This window comes from Euwallacea similis, chromosome 7, assembly GCF_039881205.1.
Source record: "Euwallacea similis isolate ESF13 chromosome 7, ESF131.1, whole genome shotgun sequence".
NCBI classification, from domain to species: Eukaryota; Metazoa; Arthropoda; class Insecta; order Coleoptera; family Curculionidae; genus Euwallacea; species Euwallacea similis.
This window is the reverse complement of record NC_089615.1, coordinates 6,758,232-6,770,869: the sequence shown is the minus strand read 5'-3', so window position 1 is coordinate 6,770,869 and position 12,638 is coordinate 6,758,232. Positions and strand designations below refer to the sequence as shown.

At 36.3% G+C, this 12,638-nt stretch overlaps 2 protein-coding genes across 4 annotated transcripts in view; one reads left to right on the top strand and one right to left on the bottom strand.

Annotated features, from left to right (window-relative positions):
* LOC136410127 (tyrosine-protein phosphatase non-receptor type 13-like) overlaps positions 1–12,638 on the top strand; it is a 90,942-nt gene that overhangs the window by 57,062 nt on the left and 21,242 nt on the right. The window lies entirely within an intron of this gene.
* Hecw (Hecw ubiquitin protein ligase) overlaps positions 1–12,638 on the bottom strand; it is a 66,686-nt gene that overhangs the window by 48,674 nt on the left and 5,374 nt on the right. Inside the window, exon 1 of one of the 3 annotated variants that reach the window (XM_066392103.1) lies at positions 11,068–11,265. The exons of the other annotated variants lie outside the window; for them this stretch is intronic. The gene's annotated coding sequence lies outside the window, so the exon portion shown is untranslated. Of the gene's footprint in view, positions 1–11,067; positions 11,266–12,638 lie in introns of those variants that run through there. 3 annotated transcript variants of the gene reach the window in all.

The window sequence follows — 12,638 nt, the reverse complement described above, 5'->3', positions numbered from 1 at the left end:
TAAAGCAAAATATAAATTCTCTGATATTACATCCAATTTCTTAGACCCTGAGAGACCTCAAAAATCGATTCCTCAATTCTTATCTCGAAAAGCGACTGGCGACCCCAAACTTTAATTGGATATCCCGCGACCAGTCCACCGGATGTTCGTTCCATTAAAAGTATGGTTCTGGCCTTTTGTACCGTAAAATTTTACGACTCGACTTCAATTAGCGACAGGTAATTATGTGCAGTGATTCGCGCGAAATCGTGATCTCCAAATACAAACAGCATCACTCACTGCAGCCATGCAACCGCAACCAGTTCTGGAAATTAAGTTGTCCGTTTTAGAGTCATCCTCAGTCGTTGTTTACATTGTTGCTGGCTAGGGACGACTAAATAGATCGATCCTTTATTTCGGGGCACATCCTACGTTAATGCAATATTTTTCGCTCTATTTTTTCTCATATCGTATATTTCTGATGTCTATTTTCGGATCTTGTAATAAACGGTTTTAAACAAATATTTCGTCTTACGCAGGAAGTTTACACCATTATTGTAAATCAATGTTGTATTCGAATTTCATTCTGGGAATGGTACTCGCCCACGATGTCTTCCACTACTACTGTAAAGTATTGAATATAATTCTCAATTGACACCTATTACAGGTATACATACGAGTTTACATACTGCAGTTCAACATACTATGACGTCATTTCTTATTTGTTTCTGATTGGTCTTTATTGTATGATAAATGAACTATTATATTTCCCACTCTGAAAATTTAGACAATGAATTTCTTACACATCTGTAGTTTTGCAGCTAGTTATATCATCCATTCATGGTGTCTTATTGATACTTTCTACTACACAAAAAGCGCGTTCCGATTTAAGACAATGTAGATTTATTAAGAACGGTTGCTACTTATTGCCAACACTACGTGAGAATAGTGTTAATTAAGTGTGTTAGAGTAACATTGTAATTTTAGGAAGGTTGAATTGGCATTATGCTGCTACTGCAACCAAGAATTTGTGTAGACTGATGCTAGTCATATTAACAACATAACAGTAACTTCGACCCCAAATTTAAGGAAGCATAATTTTTCCTCCAACAGGAGGTTCCCAGATTGATATTTTTTGCAAATACCTACGTAAATATTTTACTATACACATCTAAATATTACTAAACTTTCAATATAATAATGTAATATAATCTGTCGAAGGCCACGCCCATGTCCGTCAGTGACTGCCCACTTATCACCGGCCCTAATTGACATTTTGACACGATGGGAAAAAGATTAAAGTAATTTTACACCTCGTTAGAACCACACTGCCGGAATACTCGGCTGGACGTGGACGGATCACAATAAAATTTAAATGTTAATAGACCGTCCTAAAGGAAGTGTCGTGTTCTTGTGCCTCGTTCGGGCCGATCTTCGTCCAGATAATGGGACACCTTTTCGTTTATCAACTAACGCTCTTAGGGGGGCTTTTAAGTGACAATAAAACTTAAAGAATATTAATGAATGGGAGTTGAGTGGGACGTACGTGTCATGCTTATGGCCCCATTTTGTACTGCTGGCAACAATTGCGATACAGACGATTTGAGGAAAGCTTGTGGCTTCTTGGAGATTGAAAAAAACTTTTGAAACAGGCCTCGTGTCCTAGAGCTAGAAGAACGCTGATTTTATGCTTTACAGAATGTTCAAGAACTCTACTGATGGGTCATTGACGGGCCTTCGAAAAGAAGAATCAATTTAAACATGCAGTAATAAATTTTAAAGGAAATTTCAACAATTACCATATGTATATGTGAATCAGGCGCTAAATCAACATTATCTTTTGAGCACCTGCCGGTGTAATTGTTTCAAGGTAAATCCAAACGGAAATTAACATTACCTTTGAAAAATGATTATTAAACAAAAAAAAGTAAAAGCTTGAAGATGGCTTTTAAAGTCGAAACGTCGCAATCGTTGAAAAATGAGTTTTACAGCAATACTGTTATTTCGTTCCTTTAACGCATCGAAAATAACTAGTTATTAAGATAATACCAGTTAGTTTTTAATAAAAATATTTCATAGAACGCCCTGCATAGAGAGTCGTAGTTATCAAAACTGTTCTCATGTTTGACGTAAAAACATCATATGTGAATATCACATCTGATATAAGGTTCGTTGCTAGTTTTCTGAGCGCAGAGGCATTCAATTATTATAAGATTTTTCATGTTGGACGTCTGTTTTGAAATCAGGGGGCGTAACGATTGAAAGGCGACGCTTGAAATTTAGAACACGATCAAGCGCTCACTATCGGCCTCGGAATAGACCCAAGAAAACGATGTGGCTAATTTTATCTACATCACAAACCGCGAAATTATAAAGGCATACTTCCTGCTTCCTCTCGATATTTTATCGGGGCAGGATACGGATCTTCTAAGATCGTGGCACGGCAAACTTTTAATAGCTGCTCCGTATCCTTAGTGGAACCATCGAGAGGAAAAACGCGTTTCCTGCCGTGATTCACTGCGAGATCACTACGAAGCTATAAACCAGACATAATAATAAACAGTTCCCTGCAGAGGGTGTTGGTTTTAGGTTTAAATCCGATATTTTGTAACGTCGGAGTCAATAATAATTTTAAACATCCTGCGCAGTTGTAGAAGATACTAACTGTCCGCTGAAGAGTCCTTTATCTCTCTCAGAATTAACATTTCAAATGAACGGAACTCTCGAGTAAATCCCATAGGCATTAGCATATCGACACCAGTGTCCATATACTTAACGAATCAATACTTCACAAATATTTGCCATACCAGCCGCACAAAACGTGGTAATGCAGAGGTGTTGTACGCGACATTCAACCTGTTGATCTCATATCATCGGAGAAAGACCCGAGTACCACCTACAGTTTTCTCCATCCTGCCTACCTACTACAACAGGGAGGCACATATGGCGAATGCTCTCTTTACATAACAAACAACTCGACGATTTCGGTCCTAATAAGGTGGGCGTTATTCGCGAAAAATGTCCACAATATACCAATAATAATTTCAAACGAAATGCATGAGAACCGGAAAGAGGTAATATTACGGTCTTCGTTCCGGATGTTGCCCATTATGACCGTTTCTACTTTGTATTGTATTTAAGACTTGATGGTTTTTTTCTTTTATTCTATTTGGGAATACGCCTCATGCAGAAGTAAGGGTTGTTGGAGCGGTAGAATTGCACAACATTCTCAGATAAAACCTACTAAGAATAATATTCGCCCTTTGCTAAGGGCTAGGACGAAAGACCTTCGCTAACGTTTCGACAACCTACCTGTCAGCGTCTTCAGGACCGAGGAAGAATTATTAGAAAAACTAAAATTAACAGTTGACTAAAATGTGTGGAAAGTGAGTATTTAAAACGTGTAAAAAACTTTGAAATTCCTTTCCTCAGTTACTGAGAAATGAGGATTTTTCTTAACATAAAGTTGATTTGAGTAAGTTCACATAAAACATTTTCATAGATATTATATATCTTTATTATATTTTATATGATATCATTTCGACATTGAACATTTGTGCGTTGCATATTAATTGTGCCCGATCAATTAATTTTACCATGATTGGATGGTTCGAGTTATATTATTGTAACTCTCTATCTTTTATGGTTACAGAGACAACAACGGTAAGGCATCGAAAATGTAACGTTCCGTATATCAAGATGAAATATTCAATTCAGGTTTAAATTCAAACGAATAACACCAGACGCCTTTGTAAATTTGTACACTTATTGTGTGTGATCGCACCATTGATGAGTGATAACGAGGGTTGAACTGAAGTTTGGAAAAACATAAGTCTATTCGACGAATAAGTCGCTTAAAAATCAAATTCTAAAATAATTTTCCACGCCAAAGTCATTTCCTTTAAAATGGCTCTGCCTTTGTCATTACAACCAAACGGCACTATGAAAGGTCGCATATCCGATGCAAAATGTCGCGCTAATCGCATTTTCGCAACCTCGTCATGCGGACATAAATTTTCGTAGGAGATTTACGACCACGAAACAGTTTATTGCCTCTTTGATATCCACATAAGGACCCAGAACCTGACTTATCATTGGTTCGGCAATTATTCATGCCCACTATCAATGCGTTAAGTATGCACGCCCACTCGTTCCTTCTTATTGATGTCGGTTTAATAGGTATATAAATTTTTTTAAGATGTTCTACACATAAATTACCAAAGTCGAATATCCCTGGTGGGCATAGCGTAACTGTTGGATACGAGGAGAAGAGTTTGAAGCTTAAATCAAGGCGTGCGACCCAGGCCTATACCATCATTTTATTGAACCTGACTCAAGAGCTATGCGTGTTTGAAATGAGGAAACGGAACTTATAATAAAAAGCTGTTTGCACAAACATTCAGGCTGATGAGACATCTGGACTTGCCAGAGTGTTTACCTACATCTCCCCTCATTTTTTATAAATGGGTCAAGTTCTCGATGTTGTAACTTGTGATCCATATATTTACTTGGATTTGCGTATGGCATAAAGAATATTTCTATTAAGAGATATACAAAGTCCAAGTTAGAACTACCCGCACGAACATATTGATAACTATAACAACTTAAAAAATATGGTTAAACGGGAAAAATGAGAGGAGATTTAATGGTCAGCTTGATCCTTTGAAAGGAATATTGTTAGGGCAACTCTTTGCGAGCTATCCACTAGGGCATTCAGTATTGACTTGCGACATTTCGGTTCTGAGATATCAGCATCAACTGTTTTTTCCGTTTATTGTTTTGATAATAGTTGGGCCGTGGTTGTTCAAAGCTTCCATAAATTCTTAATTGCATTACAAGCTTTTCGAACAGGCTTGTGCTTGATTATGGCCTTTTAGGATAGAGTTTCATTAAATAATTCCCAATAGCAAGATTATTATGTCTATCAAATTGATAGCATATTATAAGTGCATAAAAAGGCCTTTTAAGCACGTGCAATGTATTGCTAAACACGATGCACACCGGAGTGTGCTGTAAGGCGCAGTTGCTAGAAGCGGTGCAAGCCACCCGTGTCACATTTGTTTACGTTACTATAAACAACTTACAGTTCAGTTTACAGTTAGTTCAGTGTTAAAAATTAGCCAGAATTAGTTAGGCCCGATTGTTTAATCATGACTTAAGCTTGATTCAGCTAAAGTCGATTCTCGTATATTGCTGGTACTCATAAGAGATTTGTCGATTTTAGCACGACCTTGATTTTGACAGTATTGTAATTTTTATGAACGTCGAAATATCAAAAGTCATGATTGTTCATCCAGGCCTCAAAAGAAAATCGAACAGTAGAGATCTTGCAAAAAGACTGAGCTAAGATTAACGCCGGAAAAGTCGAGGTATTTGTGCTATTTTAAAGAAGGTTATTGATGAGTTGCTAACCTGGATGAAGATTAAAAGCTGTAGAACCATCATATTCATCAATCATGAACAAAGAGGAATGCTAATTTACTTCACGACAACATAGTAACCATACCTAGCTGGCATAAATCTTAATGATCTGGTTATGAGATTCTCATGTTGGAAATACCTACCGGTGAAAATGGTGCAAGAATAGCACTATTGGCCATCACATGACCTGTTGCATCCTGACTTAAAACTATCATAAGAACATTGCTATTCGTTTTTGAAAACAACAATAACGGAGCAAGCAAAATGTTCAGTACCGCCTAAAGGAACAAGTATGAATAACCGCGTTCTTGACCTATTGTTACCACAAAAATACAGTAGTAAATCCGGTTAAAGTTCCGCTATTCTCCACCGATTGTTTGTCATAACAATGGACAGGACGAAGTATTACGTGGTTCATATATATATATTTTTCAAAATCTGGTTATAGGCGTGTACTTGTCATGCAAATTGCTACTTCCGGATGTTGCTCCATAACCGTCGGATGATCACCTGTGATTAACTAATTCCATTCAATTAAGATGGGATGAACAAAAGTCACGCCTACTGATCGTCCATTTATTAATAATGCCTGCACATGATTTTACACTCTAACTTTTCTACATCACGATTTGTCATAAAAAAGTCAACAAATTTCGAGCAGCACACGTCACTCAAACACGAACTTTTCAATCCATAAGGAATGTCACCTATCTGGAAACTGGACAAAAGCAAGTTTACTAAAGATGTCGAGATGAAAGACTGTGAATAAAAATACTAGATAATTGCTGATGGGAAAAGTGCTCTCTATAATCCGCAAAATGTCCTCAAAACAACAAATCATAAATGGAGTGTCTTCTGGACGCATCATTGGCCTGCTGACTATGAGAATTGGAAGATCCTTAGCTTTGGCAGTGGGAGGACTGATACCGCTTCAAATCAGGTACGACATGGAGGGGCGCATTTAAGGAACCATCTGAAAACGAACTTTGGCAGAGAACAATACGCAAATTGTAAAATTTCGAATAGAATCAACAGACACAAGTGTCCCCAAGCTATTCCGGAAGAAGTAAAAACGCAGTAGAGTTTGCAAAGTATCACTCTATCTGTGGGAGTTCTGGGTGGGTTTTTGATAGGCTTAGCAATGGGTTAGCACTAACACTAAAATATATTTCGTATTTTTATCCTAACACTGTCTTAGAGCGGAAGCATGTGCGAAAGTATGGGAGTGCAGTACCGTTAACAGTACCAGCCGTTAATCAACCCAGTAGTAAAACCATCAACTAACGAACATCGAATCGATTTCGACCTTAAATTTGAACGGAAATCGGGCGGCCATAATTAAGTAATCATTCCTTATTTCCACAAACCGAACGTGACGACCATATGGAATATTGTTGATATTTACCAGTACCAAGAAAAAGCGTATCTACTTAACGCCGGAACGTGTCGACCATCTTAATTACGTTCGATCTCTTATTGGGTGACATTGTGAAACAGTGAATACAGGGTGATCCATGCTATATGCCAGATTCATTGTTTTAAATTGTACTTTGATCAAAGATATAGGATGGCCCATCCATTAACAATTTATGGATATTACACAAGGAAGTATTATTCGTACTAGTCAATTTAGATCTTCTATTATCCGCCAACAAAACGCAGTCAATTAAAAAGGATAAATGTTAACCTACAACGCAGTGGCATTTTGTTCTAGAAGATATTTAATTTTATTAGCAACTGAATAAGGAGGCCGGAAGTCGGAACATGTGCATAAGCAGCATCCTCGAGGCGGATATGACATGCTTTCGAGGATGTGCCACTTGAATAATCAACGTCGATATCGAAAGTCATTGACGTATCTTCGAGACAGCGAAGGTTTCTGAGGAAAACGACCTTAATTTTCACAATACAATACAGAGAGGCCCACTCTTAACGCAAGAAAAACTTTGGGTGATAGAATTCAATGTTGCTGTTCATCTGTCGGATGGTGGGTGGGAGCGGGCCACCCTGTATAACCATCGAAGATAGAAGTTCAGAAGTCAGAAGAAAGTTCAATTTAGTAAGCCTCAGAGTTTTGACCTGGTCAGATCAAAGTGCGATATCGCTAGTCGATCGCAGGGAATTGCATTTACAATCCCGACGTTTATAAGTAGATTAAGTTGCTGCTTTCGCTGCTTCCAGCGAATACGCGAGGTAAGAGGTAGGTACAATCGAGTTATCAAGGATGTACACGGGCATTTAGCCAAGTGGCTTTTCTACGATAAATATTTATTTGGTAGTTAAATTTGACTAAAGAAGTCCCACTACCCCAATAAAATATCGTAGTATAGGCTTGAATATGAAGAAAAAAACGCTTCAGTTCCTTCTTTTATTTAGTAACACACTGGCTTGCATTTTAGAGTACTAAAATGTTGCTTTGTAATAATTTATTAATAAAGAAAATCCTGCCAATATTGCAGTTTAATTCGCCGGTTAAATCCACCAATGTAACCTTTAATCCAGCCGAATACTCTAACAGGGCAGTGCATTGTACGACATGCTGACCGAAAAAAACGCGCTTAATGCACATTTTGTGCAAAATCGGCTTACATGAGCGTTTACTAATGTACAATTACTAATCCATTTTACCACTGTTATTATTATGGTTAAGCACTTCCGGAGATATTTAAAACAAATCAACCGAGTAGCCTATTTGGTAATACCGGCATCTACAAACGAACTAAATTTTAAACAGACTTAATTGAATTGCAAATACGGCAAATCATTAATGAATAATATATAGTATAATGTGTTCCATCCGAGGTTCCACCACATAATATGGATAATATGGTACCTACGAACTACAGGAGGAATCATTCTATAATTTGCCTGCCTTAATGCAGATTCAGTTTTTTTTCTTTAATTTCGCGGAGGCTAAGTACTTCACTTCCTCTCAGAGCATGCCATGAATAAATGTGTGTGTTACATTATCATTTATTTTCTATACAGGGTGAGTTTTTAAAATCCTACAAAAGTGATATCTCGAAAACTGTTTCAGAACGTACAAGAATCAACCGATTCGTTCATAAAAACCTATATAAATCTTTCATACTATCATACTTTAAGAAAAAATGAACTACCTACCGTTAAAATAGGTGATGGAATGAACTATTTTAGAATAGGTAGTGATAGCTTACTTATACTACATATTCACCGAATTTATATTGAACAGCTCGAAAGGATAAATGAAAATGGCAATTCTCGTGGGAGAAAAATAGTGTTAAGCCGGAGTCTCATGCATTTGAAATCCGACATCCGAAAAATATCACTCCTAGTTAACTTGAGAAAATCCAATTTAAAATAATAACAAGTCATGTGAGTCTAAAACGAGAGAAGTAAATTAAACATAAATTGATGGTAATAGATGACCTGAGATTTGAGAGCATCGTAAGACTGTTAAATCTCTATTAAAGCTTCGTTCTAGAACCGGCAAACATCTAATATCAAAGTCAACTAGAAATGTGATTTTTCAGATATTTGAACACGTGAGACTCTGACTTTACGTTCTCGGACAGTGATTAAAAATAAAATAAACAAATATAGGTGTTTTTTCTTTAATGCACTATTTTCCAGTTTTTTGCTATTAGAGAAGGAAATAAAGCAATCATTTGCGGGACATCGTACGTAATATCCATAACATTTTTAGAACAGTCGCATATTACACATCATAATAGAACAACAGGTAGACGGTTGTCAAAAACGTCTGCCCATCCATGTGAGACAGAGGGCTGAAGAAAAACTAAATAATTCAGGATGAACATTCCCGGAACGTCTGTCTTGTCTCGATTTCGATCGGTCATTGTTTTTGGGTGGACCACCTGGCCGGGACATTCGCAATTCAAATGGAGTCTTGTACCTGGAACGACCCTTGACAATCACACACGGGCCCTTATTGTCCATTCTTCGTTATTCGGGTTATCTTTTAAATCACGACATTGAGAAGAGGTTATTGTTATTTCGATTTTCACCTCAACAGAGCTGTATTCTGTAAAAGGGCATAACATCAGTGGCTGATTTTTTTAAAGGTTTTAAACAATAATTTTTCGACGAAGGTAAACCAGCCGTATTAAGCTGAGAGCTCCGTTGAATGAATGAATGCGTTTCATTGAATGAAACGGGTAAGTATTACAACAAAATAGTACGCTCGGCGACCGCAAACCAGTTCGATCAGACTTTCATTCTCGCCATATTGATGAATGAATAGAAATCGTGATTTTTTTGTCGCCAACCTGCGGTGAAAATCGTTACACAAGCTCACTTAACCGAAATTGAACCGCTTGTTGGTTTATCATAAGGTCATTGATGAGTAAAGGCAATGAATCGGGGAAATTGACCGACCTGTGCGAAGTGGTTATAGAAAATATGCAAAGTACAATATCCGCTAGAACAAATAGTACTGAAAATGATAATTATATTAGTTTTTAGTTAATACAATATACATTGTTGCCGAAAAATGGACGAACAAATATAAAATATAGAATTTTTAATAATTCATGCTATGCTAAAAAGCCTGTATTAAATTAAATAGCAGTTTTGATCAAATAGTGCAACTCTAATCAAATATTGTTAAAACACATGAAAACGTAAACAAAAAAAAAAACAAAAAAAAACATAAACATAAGGCCAAAAATAGATGGATTAAAAACTTTACTTAACAAATAATCAAAATTCTTATGACATTGAAATAAAATGGTGATAACCAGACAAATATATTATGGCTATAAAGAGTAAATGATTTATTTACTCGCAACATATTTGTCAATGATGTCAACTCTTCAAAAACCTAGTTTTCAACTAACTTGACTCTTTAATGTTTTTCTTCATTTCAGAGTTTCCATATCCAGATATCCATAACTTGAAGAGTTACAAGCCCGGTTAAATTAGTGGAATGTTGCATTATATGCAGTTAGTAAAATGCCCCTTTCAAATTTAGTGAATTGCGACTAACTCGTTACGAAAAAAATAGAATCTTTCTAAAAATATTCTTTTTTTTAGGACTTATCTAATAAATTAAATGATCTTTTATTTTACTTATTACTTTATTTTTAATTTATATGCTACTTTACCGCAAGCTGATTGCAGTTGAGCGGACAACGCAAAGCGTACGTATAAACTTTAGCTATAACACTCTAGCAGAAATATCAAAATCTGTTACTATTTATACCTCTTAGTCTTTTTAGGAAAACTTCAGATTATTATCAAATTACCTATAATATCAACTTGTGTCAATTAATTTGTTTTCATCAATTACATTCTTAATACATAAAAGCTGAGGAAGAATACGAACCCTTGCAAATGTTTGTACCTATCTATTTCTAAATTTACTATATTCAAATTAAATTAAGGATAACATCGGAGGTAATATCTAAAACGTTTACTTATTCCTACGTTTACCATCACGGACAGCTATCTCGCACTTAACATCAACATCAGCGCATAAGAGCTGATGCTGATATTAAGCGCTCATAGAGAAAGCAACTTCCTTGTGGCCAGTTCTCTAGGGGTCAAGCTTACGCGTATGAAAACAATAATTCCTTAAAAATCGTCCTGAACTCACATACCTAACCAGTTACTCATTCCAATCCTTTCTTACCAAGAATCAATACCAACAAGCGCACAAAATCCTACCTTTATAAAGTCAGTGTGGTAAATATAGTTGCGGCAGTCTCCTAACAACAACCCGAAACCAAAACGGCACAAACCACAATCCTTCGGTAGGTATGCCGGTACCGAACGAGAAAAAGTACTGCGCAAAATGGGTACTACTACCATAAACTGTCGCTTTACGGCGGCAGCTCAACTAGCCGGTTTCGAATTTACACTGAAGGCGTGTGCTGAGGTAGATAAGTCGGGAATTATGAAAGAACGTGGACTGTGGGTGGGGAGAGGGGGCGAGGAGGGGTCAGGGGCAGGGTTTCATTCATAATCAGACGAGCCTCGTATGTCAAAGTAAAGGCCGGAAAATACACCCTACAAAATTTGCCCATTTGAAATTTGAAAATTCCCCTGACAAGTAATGAGAACAAGTATAACAAATTACCACTTGAGTTTTAAATTTTAACTGGAAATAATTTAAAGTATATAAGTAGTCAAACCAATATACGTTTTCCCCGAGAGATTCTCAAACAATACATGAGAATAAAAGTAAAGTAAAAGCACCATTTTTCCTACCCCGTTTGATGTCTGATTCAACTCATGAATATATAAGTAGCAGGAAATTTGCCAGGTTGCTGATAGTTTCATGACTATAAGAACACTTGAAAATGGGGTGCAAGCTAGGTATTGAAAACATGAGTAGTGAATGACTAATACTTCAAATTGCTGTAGTTGCGCTCAAGTTTAATTTTCTACGTGTTCGTAGTTAATTTTCCATCCGACATTTTTCGTAATGATTTTAATTCTAACAGATTTGAACATTCATGGTTCACGCATCCGTATTATAAACAGCTTGCAAGAATCTTGAAAGTATTGCGAATTCACCACGAATTACTTGCCGAAAAACATTCTCCAAATTGGAATATTTTCGCTGTTTTTTGACACATAGTATATGATGTAGCTACGTTATTTTAGTAGGGCCATACTTCGCCTAATTGGCTAATATAAATATACTTTTCGCAAAAAATTTAATAAAATTTTATGTTTACTTTTAGAAGTGGCATGTTATGGGATTTGCTCGTTTCTAGCCGGACTTTATCGTAGCATTTTATGATTCTAGCCCACAGCTGAAGGATATTATTAATTTTCTGTTATTCAGGAAGTGTTATGAATATTTTCGTAGGCAATTCTACGAAAGACATTATCGTGAACCGGAAGTGCTTAGCACCCATTAAAAATAATAATCATGATGCATTAATAGTCATATTCAGAGAAAGACCCGGCCGACTTCCATCGAACGTAGGTCCAGGCCACTCAATGAGAAATTAACAAATTAAAATTTATTGGACGGCTGTCCATTTATGTCCAATAATATACATATTGGCTTAACATGTTTTTTGGTTGTTCTAAAGGCAATTTAAATTTCTAAATACACGTAAACCATTAAATTAAAAAGTCACATAAGATAAATATGCAGAAAACTGGACAATTTGGGCGATTTGGTAAAACAGATGCTATTTAGTTTACTATTTTTTTAATTTTTATTTTAAGCAATAACAACTGACCTTTGGAATTAATCTAATGTATTTAAAATAGAAGTTTAA